Source organism: Pseudophryne corroboree, unplaced genomic scaffold, assembly GCF_028390025.1.
Source record: "Pseudophryne corroboree isolate aPseCor3 unplaced genomic scaffold, aPseCor3.hap2 scaffold_888, whole genome shotgun sequence".
In the NCBI taxonomy this organism is placed as follows: domain Eukaryota; kingdom Metazoa; phylum Chordata; class Amphibia; order Anura; family Myobatrachidae; genus Pseudophryne; species Pseudophryne corroboree.
Genome location: NW_026970467.1, coordinates 90,667 through 103,311, shown reverse-complemented (window position 1 = coordinate 103,311; position 12,645 = coordinate 90,667).

Below are 12,645 nucleotides of genomic sequence, written 5' to 3'. Positions count from 1 at the left end.
CCTGCACCCTTACAGTGACCGGAGTATGTGAGGTGTATGGGAGCAATGGCGCAAAGCTGCAGTGCTGTACGCTACCTCAGTGAAGATCATGAACTCTGTGGAGCCCGTCTATCCCCATGGTCCTTACGGAGTCCCCAGCATCCTCTAGGACGTTAGAGAAAATAGGATTTTAATACCTACCGGTAAATCCTTTTCTCTTAGTCTGTTGAGGATGCTGGGCACCCGTCCCAGTGTGTACTGTGTCTGCAGTTATTAAATGGCCCTTAACTCCAGAACATTTATGTGGAGACAACTTTCCTGACTTGACCATCTTCCTTGGACGTTTTCCCCCTGTGTGACTGCTCCCCAGCCTCGGAGGGTTGCATCTGTGGTCCCTAGGATCCAGTCCTGGATCCCGAACCATCGCCCCTCTAGGAGGTGAGAACTGTGCAGCCACCAATGGAGTGAGATTCTGGTCTTGGAAGACAGGATTATCCTCCGTTGCATGTGTAGGTGGGATCCGGACCAATTGTCCAACAGGTCCCACTGGAACACTCTGGCATGGAACCTGCCAAACTGAATGGCCTCGTAGGCCACAACCATCTTCCCCAGCAACTGAATGCATTGATGGATTAACACTCTTGCTGGTTTCAGAATTTGTTTGACCAGACTCTGGATCTCCATAGCCTTTCCACTGGAAGAAAACCTCTTCTGTGTCCAGTATGTGTTATGATTCCAGCACTCTGGTCAGAGAAGATCTTATGGCAAGGACCGGAGCACTGGAACGGAATGCTGGGGAAGGGAGCAGGACAGGAAAATAGCCCCTGGCGCCCTAACTCTGTTGTCTCACCCGTGTTGTCAGAAATCCCCTGCGAGACTATGGTTTCTTGAGCCCTTGGCAGCCGCGTTTGAAGGGCGGATTATGTCTGCCCAACTTCGATGCCCCCCGGTCTTAATGAGAGACAAAGGGAAACCCGAGACAGGGTGATAACAAGAGGCCCTCTAACTAAACAACCAGGCCAGGGGATAAGCAAACTCAAAACTATAATATGTGCGGAGAAACCGCCAGGAAAAAGGACAACCAAAATATCCACTTGTCCAATTCTCCTACCCGGCACCGCCGAGTACCAGAGAGGACTTGTGGAAGCGGAACCCTCCGCAAATGCTCCAAACACAAAATATAAAAGGTAAAGTGGCTGAGCCGCAACACACGGCAGAGCCGCAACTCACGAACACCACTGGATATAAAACGGTGATCAGTCAGGACTCCAGGGAACCAAACGACCTCTTGGGATGAGATGACAACTCCCGAATACCGGACTTCTGCGGACTGGAATGACCGGATACAGCAGGACTGGAAACAGACTCTCAGCAAACAAAGGCAGCATGCAGGAAGCTTTTACCGGCATCTGTGAGAAGCCCTGGGAGTGTATTTAACAAGGAGTCCTCCAATCAGCTGCTAATGGCTGATTAGAATAAATGCCGTGCAGCTGCCTTGCTGCACGGCCAGAGAGCAGGTGAATATCTTAATTTCCTAAAGCCTAGCAACGGGGAACGCGGTCCGCCAGTGGCGTCCCCGTTGCTAGGGTCCGTGCGGCTCAGCGCGCCCGGCGTCTAGCGTTGCTAGGGAGCCGGCGGCTGTACGTGCACGGCATCTCTAGTTGCTAGGCGCCGGGCCGCGCAAACCATCAAGCGGACCCCGGCGCTTAACAGTACCCCCCCCCCTTGAGGAGGGGTCAAGGAACCCCTAAAGCCAGGTTTCTGAGGAAATTCACGAAAAAATGCCCTCTTGAGCCTCGGGGCATGAAGATCCTTATCCAGGACCCAAGACCTTTCCTCCAGACCATAGCCTTTCCAGTGAACCAGAAAATACAGCCGATCCCGGGACAATTTGGAATCGAGAACCTTCTCTACCAAGAACTCCTGTTGTCCCTGTACATCCACTGGAGATCTACCCTGAGAGATCTTCCGAGGAAATCTACTGGAAGAAACGTATTGTTTCAACAGGGAACAATGAAACGTATTTCCAATCCTGAGAGATCTTGGTAAACGTAACCGAAAGGCAACTGGGTTGACTCTTTTAATAATAAGAAATGGCCCAATAAATTTGGGTCCCAGTCTAGCTGAGGATTGTCGAAGCCTGATGTTGCGAGTCGACAACCACACCCTATCTCCCACCTTAAAAGTGCAAGGACGTCGGAGCCTGTCAGAAAATTTCTTCTCTCGAAAGGCCGCTTTTCTGAGAGCAAGGTGCACCTTTTTCCAAATGGCTCTGAGATGGGAGGTTAAGGTAAGCGAGGAGACTGAGGAATGATGAAAAAAAGAATTAGCTCTGGGGTGAAAACCAAAAACTGAAAAGAATGGAGACTCTTTAGTGGAGGAATGACAAGAATTATTGTAAGCAAATTCAGCCAACGGAAGAAACTCGGACCAATCATTCTGGAGTTTGGCTGAATACAAGCGCAAATATTGTTTCAATGATTGGTTAACTCGTTCGGTTTGCCCGTTGGATTGTGGGTGGTAACCGGATGTTAACGACAATTTCATCTTCAATGAGGCACAAAAACATTTCCAGAATTGTGCGATGAATTGTGGACCCCGATCAGAAACAATATCAGTAGGCAACCCATGAAGCCTGAATACATGGCGGAGAAACAAAACTGCCAACCCTTGGGCAGAAGGCAATCGGGGAAGAGCAATAAAATGAGCCATTTTACTAAAACGGTCCACTACCACCCATATGACTCGGAATCCGGCTGAAAGGGGAAGGTCAACCACAAAATCCATGGAAATATGAGACCACGGCCTGAGAGGAACATTTAAGGGCATAAGTTGCCCGATGGGCAAGGAACGGGGAACCTTATGCTGTGCACAAACCTGACATGAATAAACAAATTCCTTGACGTCTTTAGAAAGACCAGGCCACCATACTGAGCGAGAGACTAACTCCAATGTCTTAGAGACTCCTGGATGCCCTGAAACTTTGTTATCATGGAATTCCGTTAAAACAGTAACTCTCAAAAACTCAGGGACGTAAAGACAACCAGCAGGAGTAATTCTAGGAGCTTGGTGTTGAAGCTGTTTTAACTGGGTAAATAAATCTTGTGTGAGGCCCGCCCAGATGACCGAAGATGGAAGTATGGGGGTAACAGGATTGTTATTGTGAACCGGAAGAAAGCTATGTGACAGGGCATCAGCCTTAGTATTCTTGGAACCAGGCCTGAAAGTGATTATAAATTTGAAACGCGTAAAAAATAATGCCCAACGTGCCTGCCGGGCATTAAGCCGCTTAGCCGATTCAATGTATTGCAGGTTCTTATGGTCAGTCAATACCGAAATAGTATGTTTTGCTCCCTCCAGCCAATGCCTCCACTCCTCGAAAGCCCATTTTACCGCCAGTAACTCCCGATTACCAACGTCATAGTTGGATTCAGCGGAGGAGAATTTCCTGGACATAAAGGCACAAGGATGTAATTCCAGAGACTCCGGATCCTTTTGAGAAAGGATAGCCCCCACTCCAACCTCCGAGGCATCAACCTCCACCACAAAGGGCAATTCCGGATTAGGATGTCTGAGGACTGGAGCCGAGACAAAGGCTTGTTTCAAGGCCCGGAAGGACAACTCAGCTTCACGCGACCAGTTGGTAGGATCCGCTCCTTTCTTTGTCAGAGCTACAATGGGAGCAACCAGGTCAGAAACAGAATGAATGAACCTCCTATAATAATTCGCAAACCCTAAAAAACGCTTAATTGCTTTTAAATTGGTGGGTTGCGCCCAACTAAGGATGGCCTGGAGTTTCTTTGGTTCCATGGAAAATCCCTGAGGGGAAATTATGTACCCTAAAAAAGATACTTCCGTGACATGAAACTCACACTTCTCCAGCTTGGCATATAAATGATTCTCACATAACTTTTGAAGAACCAGACGCACCTGGGTAACATGTTGTTCCATTGATTTAGAAAAAATCAGGATGTCGTCTAAGTAAACGACCACGAATTTCCCTAGGAAGTCACGGAGCACATCGTTAATGAGGTCTTGAAAAACTGCCGGAGCATTGGACAGGCCGAACGGCATCACCAGGTATTCGTAGTAACCCGACTGAGTACTGAAGGCCGTTTTCCACTCATCTCCAGATTTAATTCGGATGAGGTTGTACGCTCCTCTAAGGTCAATTTTAGAAAAAAATCACAGCAGAACGTAACTGATCAAAGAGTACAGAAATCAACGGCAAAGGATAGGTGTTTTTAACTGAGATCTTATTCAGGGCTCTAAAATCAATGCAAGGTCTAAGCGAGCCATCCTTTTTCTCCACAAAGAAGAAGCCTGCACTTAAAGGAGATTTTGATGGTCTAATAAATCCTTTCTCAAGGCTCTCATTTACATAATCATTCATAGCCGCAGTTTCTGGCCCGGATAATGCATATAATCTTCCCTTTGGCAATGCGGCACCAGGAATTAACTCAATAGCACAATCATAAGGCCGATGGGGAGGCAGAATGTCCGCATTGCCTTTGGAGAAAACATCAGCAAACTCCTGGTATTCCACCGGAATGAGTTCTGGAATGATAGCTGCTACTCTGACTGGAAACGTGATACATTCCTTATCACAAAAAGTACCCCAATGTGAAATCTCCCCCGACCGCCAATCAATGGTGGGATTATGAAAGGCCAGCCAAGGGTGACCCAGAACAACTGGAACTGCTGGGCAATGTGTAAGAAAGAACTCGATTTTCTCGGAATGTAGAGCTCCTACTGTAAGTAGTACAGGGGGTGTACGGAGAGAAATAATCCCATTAGACAGCGGACTCCCATCTAAGCCATGCATGGTGACACACCTACCCAAAGGTAACTGAGGAATGCCTAAGGCCTTAGCCCAAGTTAAATCCATAAAGTTTCCTGCAGCTCCACTGTCAACAAAAGCCGACACCGAAGAACTGAGGCTGCCAAAGGAAACTTTAACTGGGACTAAAAGGGAGTTATTCGAGGAGATAAGCTGCAGACCTAGGTGAACCCCCTCACAATTCACCTGGTCAAAGCGTTTCCCGACTTGTTCGGACAATTACGAGCAAAATGTCCCTTACCCCCACAGTACAGACAAAGACCAGAATTTTGCCTTCTGGCTCTTTCTTCAGGAGACAGCCGGGAGAGACCCATCTGCATGGTCTCCTCTACGTCTTCAGGAATGGAATATACACACGGACTTGACCTTACAGGTGCTCCTTTTTCAGCCCTCCGCTCTCTGAGACGACGATCAATCTTAATAGAAAGCTCCATGAGTTTATCGAGAGTCTCAGGAGCGGGGTACTGACGGAGACTGTCTTTTATAGACTCTGATAAGCCGAGGCGAAACTGACTGCGCAGGGCTGGGTCATTCCAGCCACAGTCGTTCGACCAACGGCGAAACTCCGTACAATAAACCTCTGCAGGATTTCTACCCTGTCTGAGAGCGCGCAACTGACTTTCAGCGGACGCCTCTCTATCAGGGTCATCATACAAGAGCCCTAAAGACTCAAAAAAAGCGTCAACTGACAACAATGCCGGATCCTCTGCTCTTAAACCAAATGCCCAGGTCTGAGGATCCCCCTGGAGCAAAGAAATAATAAACCCGACCCGCTGAGATTCAGTACCCGAGGAAGTCGGTCTTAAACGAAAATAAAGTTTACAGGATTCTTTAAAATTAAAAAACTCTTTTCTATCACCAGAAAAACGGTCAGGCAAATGCATCTTTGGTTCAGGGACTACCCTTGGGGAAGCTCGCAAAAGATCTTCCTGCGACTTCACCCGAAGAGAAAGATCCTGAACCATCTGAGTAAGTTCTTGAATCTGGCTGACTAAGAGCTGACCTGAATTTGGCCCTAAACCTGTTGGATTCATGAGGCCGATAAACTCTCACAAAACTGAATGAGAAAAAATTAAACCCCGTTTAATTTTAAGTTTTGGTATGGCCGGTAATAATGTTATGATTCCAGCACTCTGGTCAGAGAAGATCTTATGGCAAGGACTGGAGCACTGGAACGGAATGCTGGGGAAGGGAGCAGGACAGGAAAATAGCCCCTGGCGCCCTAACTCTGTTGTCTCACCCGTGTTGTCAGAAATCCCCTGTGAGACTATGGTTTCTTGAGCCCTTGGCAGCCGCGTTTGAAGGGCGGATTATGTCTGCCCAACTTCGATGCCCCCCGGTCTTAATGAGAGACAAAGGGAAACCCGAGACAGGGTGATAACAAGGGGCCCTCTAAATAAACAACCAGGCCAGGGGCTAAGCAAACTCAAAACTATAATATGTGCGGAGAAACCGCCAGGAAAAAGGACAACCAAAATATCCACTTGTCCAATTCTCCTACCCGGCACCGCCAAGTACCAGAGAGGACTTGTGGAAGCGGAACCCTCCGCAAATGCTCCAAACACAAAATATAAAAGGTAAAGCGGCTGAGCCGCAACACACGGCAGAGCCGCAACTCACGAACACCACTGGATATAAAACGGTGATCAGTCAGGACTCCAGGGAACCAAACGACCTCTTGGGATGAGATGACAACTCCCGAATACCGGACTTCTGCGGACTGGAATGACCGGATACAGCAGGACTGGAAACAGACTCTCAGCAAACAAAGGCAGCATGCAGGAAGCTATTACCGGCATCTGTGAGAAGCCCTGGGAGTGTATTTAACAAGGAGTCCTCCAATCAGCTGCTAAAGGCTGATTAGAATAAATGCCGTGCAGCTGCCTTGCTGCACGGCCAGAGAGCAGGTGAATATCTTAATTTCCTAAAGCCTAGCAACGGGGAACGCGGTCCGCCAGTGGCGTCCCCGTTGCTAGGGTCCGTGCGGCTCAGGGCGCCCGGCGTCTAGCGTTGCTAGGGAGCCGGCGGCTGTACGTGCACGGCGTCTCTAGTTGCTAGGCGCCGGGCCGCGCAGACCATCAAGCGGACCCCGGCGCCTAACAGTATGACTCCCAAAAACAACAACCGCGTCATTGGGACCAACTGCGATTTTGGCAAGTTTAGGAGCCAACCATGTTGTTGAAGAACTGTCAGGGAGAGTGCAATGTTTTGCACCAACTGGTCCCTGGATCTCGCCTTTATCAGGAGATCATCCAAGTACGGGATAATTGTGACTCCTTGCTTGCGAAGGAGAACCATAATTTCCGCCATCACCCTGGTGAAAATCCTCGGAGCCGTGGACAGACCAAACGGCAATGTCTGAAATTGGTAATGACAATCCTGAATTGCAAACCTTAGGTAGCTTGAGGCAGTGGCTAAATGGGAACATGTAAGTAGGCATCCTTTATGTCTACCAAAACCATGAAATCTCCGTCCTCCGGACTGGAGATCACTGCCCTGAGAAATTCCATCTTGAAATTGAATTTCTTTAGGAAGAAATTGAGGGATTTCAGATTTAAGATTGGTCTGACTGAGCCGTCCGGCTTCGGGACCACGAAGAGGCTTGAATAAAAACCTTCTCCCTGCTGACTAAGGCCAATTTGAACAATCGGTGAGGGGGAACGTCTTGAAACCCCAGTTTGTACCCTTGGGACACTATTTGTAAAACCCACGAGTCCAGGTCCGAATGAATCCAGAACTGACTGAAGAGTTTTAGACGTGCCCCCACTGGTGTGGGCTCCTGCAAGAAAGCCCCAGTGTCATGCAGTGGATTTGGCAGAAGCAGAGGACAATCTCTGGTCCTGCGATCTTGAAGAGGCTACAGACCTCTTCCTTTTCCTTCCTCTACCTGCAAAGAAAGGGGAATCTTAACTTCTTGCATATCTATTGGGCCAAAATGACTGCGGTAGATAATGATGCGTCTTCATCCGTTGAGAGGGAACATAGGGCAAGAAGGTTGACTTACCATTGAAATGAGGATGCATCTTGCTGCCTTTCCAATGAAGCAAGTTTAATTTAGTAATAGGTGAAAAACCATCCTTACAAAGGTGTTAATCAGAGACTTGGCTTTGTGGACACTTTTCAGAGAACAAATTTGTTAGCATAAAAATAAAGCCAGAAAATGAAGAGCTGTTTAATCACTCAATTGGATTTTTCTGCCAGCATATTTTTTTTCTCTGCAACCCACTGCTAAATTGTGCTTCCTAGCTGTTTTTATAAAATCACTGAATCAAATCTAACTCTGATTACATCAGAGAAGGCCAGGTACCCTACACCATAACAGGGGGTTTGAAATTTTGACTTGTCTACTTAAAGATCACCAAAATCTGATAACAAGGTCAATTAGGTCCCTGGGTGGGATTGAACCACCAACCTTATGGTTAATAGCCGTACACACTAACTGATTGCGCCACAGAGACACTTTGCAAAAGTACATACTGACAAATGCTAATAAGCATTCATCTAAAACGTTTCCTAGAAAAACTTAAAAAAGTCAATAATCTGGTGAGTTTTTGTAAGATGTTTCTTCTATCAACCAACGAAGAAACACATTGGTACTTTCCCATGATGATTGAGTGCTTCAGGATCTCTTGCACTTACATGTGCAGCAGAGTACAGCAATGGAAGCATGCTGGGCCCATAACCCAGAGGTAGGCAGATTGAAACTATCCTCTGCTATATGCATTTTTTTGTTTGTTAATTAAGGTAATCCAAAACTGGGATTGATATTTTGGCTCTTTTATTTTTACTTAAAGTACAATAACTTTTACCATTTTAATTTGTTTTAATAGTATATTGACAGTATTGTTTTCTTTCAAAAATCCACTTAATTTTCTTTACCCTATTATTAAAATGGTAATTGACAAAAACAAACTACATTGTCACCAGAAGAGCAATACAAAATGTACAAGTGATATATTAAAATCATCTTTCCAGCTTGAATTTCAATGATGCATTGGGGCAACGATTTTGTGAGAAACATCTTCACCCTTAAATAAAGATTTTCTTAATTCCTTACCTGTGTGCTAATTAGATATCACCTTGTTTTCACATTAAACAGACTTCCACATGAGAAAGCAGCAAGGATGCAGTGGCGTTAATGTTTCCTGGTGTCAACCTGTATTATTTCAGTAGACATTGAAATGAGGATGCATCTTGCTGCCTTTCCAATGAAGCAAGTTTAATTTAGTAATAGGTGAAAAACCATCCTTACAAAGGTGTTAATCAGAGACTTGGCTTTGTGGACACTTTTCAGAGAACAAATTTGTTAGCATAAAAATAAAGCCAGAAAATAAAGAGCTGTTTAATCACTCAATTGGATTTTTCTGCCAGCATATTTTTTTTCTCTGCAACCCACTGCTAAATTGTGCTTCCTAGCTGTTTTTATAAAATCACTGAATCAAATCTAACTCTGATTACATCAGAGAAGGCCAGGTACCCTACACCATAACAGGGGGTTTGAAATTTTGACTTGTCTACTTAAAGATCACCAAAATCTGATAACAAGGTCAATTAGGTCCCTAGGTGGAATTGAACCACCAAACTTTTGGTTAATAGCCGTACATACTAACTGATTGCGCCACAGAGACACTTTGCAAAAGTACATACTGACAAAGGCTAATAAGCATTCATCTAAAACGTTTCCTAGAAAAACTTAAAAAAGTCAATAATCTGGAGCGTTTTTGTAAGATGTTTCTTCTATCAACCAACGAAGAAACACATTGGTACTTTCCCATGCTGAGTGAGTGCTTCAGGATCTCTTGCACTTACATGTGCAGCAGAGTACAGCAATGGAAGCATGCAGGGCCCATAACCCAGAGGTAGGCAGATTGAAACTATCCTCTGCTATATGCATTTTTTTTTGTTAATTAAAGTAATCCAAAACTGGGATTGATATTTTGTCTCTTTTATTTTTACTTAAAGTACAATAACTTTTACCATTTTAATTTGTTTTAATAGTATATTGACAGTATAGTTTTCTTTCAAAAATCCACTTAATTTTCTTTACCCTGTTATTAAAATGGTAATTGACAAAAACAAACTACATTGTCACCAGAAGAGCAATACAAAATGTACAAGTGATATATTAAAATCATCTTTCCAGCTTGAATTTCAATGATGCATTGGGGCAACAATTTTGTGAGAAACATCTTCACCCTTAAATAAAGATTTTCGTAATTCCTTACCTGTGTGCTAATTAGATATCACCTTGTTTTCACATTAAACAGACTTCCACATGAGAAAGCAGCAAGGATGCAGTGGCGTTAATGTTTCCTGGTGTCAACCTGTATTATTTCAGTAGACATTGAAATGAGGATGCATCTTGCTGCCTTTCCAATGAAGCAAGTTTAATTTAGTAATAGGTGAAAAGCCATCCCTACAAAGGTGTTAATCAGAGACTTGGCTTTGTGGACACTTTTCAGAGAACAAATTTGTTAGCATAAAAATAAAGCAAGAAAATTAAGAGCTGTTTAATCACGCAATTTGGTTTTTTTGCCAGCATATTTCTTTTTCTCTGCAACCCACTGCTAAATTGTGCTTCCTAGATGTTTTTATAAAATCACTGAATCAAATCTAACTCTGATTACATCAGCGAAGGCCAGGTACCCTACACCATAACAGGGGGTTTGAAATTTGACTTGTCTACTTAAAGATCACCAAAATCTGATAACAAGGTCAATTAGGTCCCTGGGTGGGATTGAACCACCAACCTTTTGGTTAATAGCCGTACATACTAACTGATTGCGCCACAGAGACACTTTGCAAAAGTCCATACTGACAAAGGCTAATAAGCATTCATCTAAAACGTTTCCTAGCAAAACTTTAAAAAGTCAATAATCTGGAGAGTTTTTGTAAGATGTTTCTTCCATCAACCAACGAAGAAACACATTGGTACTTTCCCATGATGAGTGAGTGCTTCAGGATCTCTTGCACTTACATGTGCAGCAGAGTACTGCAATGGAAGCATGCTGGGCCCATAACCCAGAGGTAGGCAGATTGAAACTATCCTCTGCTATATGCATTTTTTGTTGTTAATTAAAGTAATCCAAAACTGGGATTGATATTTTGTCTCTTTTATTTTTACTTAAAGTACAATAACTTTTACCATTTTAATTTGTTTTAATAGTATATTGACAGTATTGTTTTCTTTCAAAAATCCACTTAATTTTCTTTACCCTATTATTAAAATGGTAATTGACAAAAACAAACTACATTGTCACCAGAAGAGCAATACAAAATGTACAAGTGATATATTAAATTCATCTTTCCAGCTTGAATTTCAATGATGCATTAGGTCAACAATTTTGTGAGAAACATCTTCACCCTTAAATAAAGATTTTCTTAATTCCTTACCTGTGTGCTAATTAGATATCACCTTGTTTTTCACATTAAACAGACTTCCACATGAGAAAGCAGCAAGGATGCAGTGGCGTTAATGTTTCCTGGTGTCAACCTGTATTATTTCAGTAGACATTGAAATGAGGATGCATCTTGCTGCCTTTCCAATGAAGCAAGTTTAATTTAGTAATAGGTGAAAAACCATCCTTACAAAGGTGTTAATCAGAGACTTGGCTTTGTGGACACTTTTCAGAGAACAAATTTGTTAGCATAAAAATAAAGCCAGAAAATGAAGAGCTGTTTAATCACTCAATTGGATTTTTCTGCCAGCATATTTTTTTTCTCTGCAACCCACTGCTAAATTGTGCTTCCTAGCTTTTTTTTATAAAATCACTGAATCAAATCTAACTCTGATTACATCAGAGAAGGCCAGGTACCTTACACAATAAGAGGGGGTTTGAAATTTTGACTTGTCTACTTAAATATCACCAAAATCTGATCACAAGGTCAATTACGTCCCTGGGTGGGATTGAACCACCAACCTTTTGGTTAATAGCCGAACACACTAACCGATTGCGCCACAGAGACACTTTGCAAAAAGTACATACTGACAAAGGCTAATAAGCATACATCTAGAACGTTTCCTAGAAAAACATTAAAAAATCAATAATCTGGAGAGTTTTTGTAAGATGTTTCTTCCATCAACCAACGAATAAACACATTGGTACTTTCCCATGATGAGTGAGTGCTTCAGGATCTCTTGCACTTACATGTGCAGCAGAGTACTGCAATGGAAGCATGCTGGACCAATAACCCAGAGGTAGGCAGATTGAAACTATCCTTTGCTATATGCATTTTTTTTTGTTAATTTAAGTAATCAAAACTGGGATTGATATTTTTGCTCTTTTATTTTTACTTAAAGTACAATAACTTTTACCATTTTAATTTGTTTTAATAGTATATTGACAGTATAGTTTTCTTTTAAAAATCCACTTAATTTTCTTTACCCTATTATTAAAATGGTAATTGACAAAAAAAACTACATTGTCACCAGAAGAGAAATACAAAATGTACAAGTGATATATTAAAATCATCTTTCCAGCTTGAATTTCAATGATGCATTGGGGCAACAATTTTGTGAGAAACATCTTCACCCTTAAATAAAGATTTTCGTAATTCCTTACCTGTGTGCTAATTAGATATCACCTTGTTTTCACATTAAACAGACTTCCACATGAGAAAGCAGCAAGGATGCAGTGGCGTTAATGTTTCCTGGTTTCAACCTGTATTATTTCAGTAGACATTGAAATGAGGATGCATCTTGCTGCCTTTCCAATGAAGCAAGTTTAATTTAGTAATAGGTGAAAAACCATCCCTACAAAGGTGTTAATCAGAGACTTGGCTTTGTGGACAATTTTCAGAGAACAAATTTGTTAGCATAAAAATAA